This window comes from Centroberyx affinis, unplaced genomic scaffold, assembly GCF_046629955.1.
Source record: "Centroberyx affinis isolate AG114_WGS23_722 - 3 ecotype Tasmania unplaced genomic scaffold, CSIRO-AGI_Caff_v1 ptg003587l_1, whole genome shotgun sequence".
Classification (NCBI taxonomy): Eukaryota; Metazoa; Chordata; class Actinopteri; order Beryciformes; family Berycidae; genus Centroberyx; species Centroberyx affinis.
Window position 1 is genome coordinate 9,915 of NW_027281513.1, and position 1,309 is coordinate 11,223.

Genomic DNA, 1,309 nt, shown 5'->3' on the forward strand with positions numbered 1-1,309 from the left:
CATTTCTGGCATGCTTTAATTTGAACTTGTTTGAATTTGCAGTTTGAAAAATGAGCAACAGCCAGAGTTAGTGTAGATGAAATATGTTTCAGGTCTGGGTTTTGTATGACCATGCAGCATTGCATCATGGGAAAACAATATAAATGCAATGTAAGCTTCTCAAGAGAAATGGCATGCTTTTTGTGATCCTTTTAACAGCAGGGGAACAAAATTAGGTTGAGCAAATGTCATAGACTCTGGATGAGTTGATTTGTTTTTATACATTATCAGCACCATTGTCCAGAGCGGTGTGTGTGTGTGAGTGACTCCCCTCGGTCTGATATGTACAACTCATACTTACCTGGCAGGGGAGACACCATGATCATGAAGGTGGTTCACCCAGGGCGAGGCTCAGCCATTGCACTCCGGTTGTGCTGACCCCTGCGAATTCCCCAAATGTGGGAATCTCGACTGCATAATTTCTGGTAGTGGGGGACTGCGTTCGCGCTCTCCCCTGATCAACTGTTCAAAGAAAAAATTTGCAAGTAGTTCCTGAAGCAATTCTGTTTTTTCCCCCCATGACAGACTGGATTCATATTCAATCACATCATTTTCACAAATATTTTCAGAGTTGATTTGTAATACAGATTTGTGTGGGGAAACATTTGAAGAGTTTTGTTCCAAAATAAGATATCCACCATTTAAAAAAGAAAATAGATACCCACTCTTCCTTATAAACTAGTTTATAAATTGATGACAGAATCATTTGTTTTTCAAATATTGCCTGATGAATTTCAGGTAGCAAATTTTTTTCAAAATGGATGTATGGAACGTTTTGTAATGAAACCCTTCATTTGCTTTTTTTTCCCAATTTTGTTGTACAAAAGAATCTGCTGCTGTGCGCAGTGTAGACCAGTAATTCCCAAAATTAGTTCCGGGGACCCCCAGGGGTCTGAGGGGACACTGAGCAAAATGAAGAGTTAAATTTCACTGTTATTTCATTCACTAGAGTATTAGAGAGTGCATAGGAATGACTAGTTTAGGCAGAGGCTTCATGCTCCCCACCTCCACTAGAGACAGAACAAAAAACTTCTCAGCTGGGGTTTCCCAGGACAAAATCTTTATCAAATGGTGTTCTGTGGTCTGAAACATCTCTCCTAGGGGGGATCTTTGACATGAAGTTTTAGGTACGGAAGCCCTTTGAGGACATGTAATCATACATTTTATTTACAACATTTTCCCATGGTAACAAGTTAATTTCTTTGTTTTCTCACAATATCAAGTTATTGATGTCATTACCTCAAGATAACATTTTGTTTTCCTGAGATAA

At 39.0% G+C, this 1,309-nt stretch overlaps 1 non-coding gene across 1 annotated transcript; it reads left to right on the top strand.

Annotated features, from left to right (window-relative positions):
* Positions 1 to 332: 332 nt before the first annotated feature.
* LOC139661696 (U1 spliceosomal RNA) lies at positions 333 to 496 on the top strand. The gene has a single exon (XR_011696607.1). It is a non-coding gene; the product is annotated as a U1 spliceosomal RNA (small nuclear RNA).
* Positions 497 to 1,309: the final 813 nt, after the last annotated feature.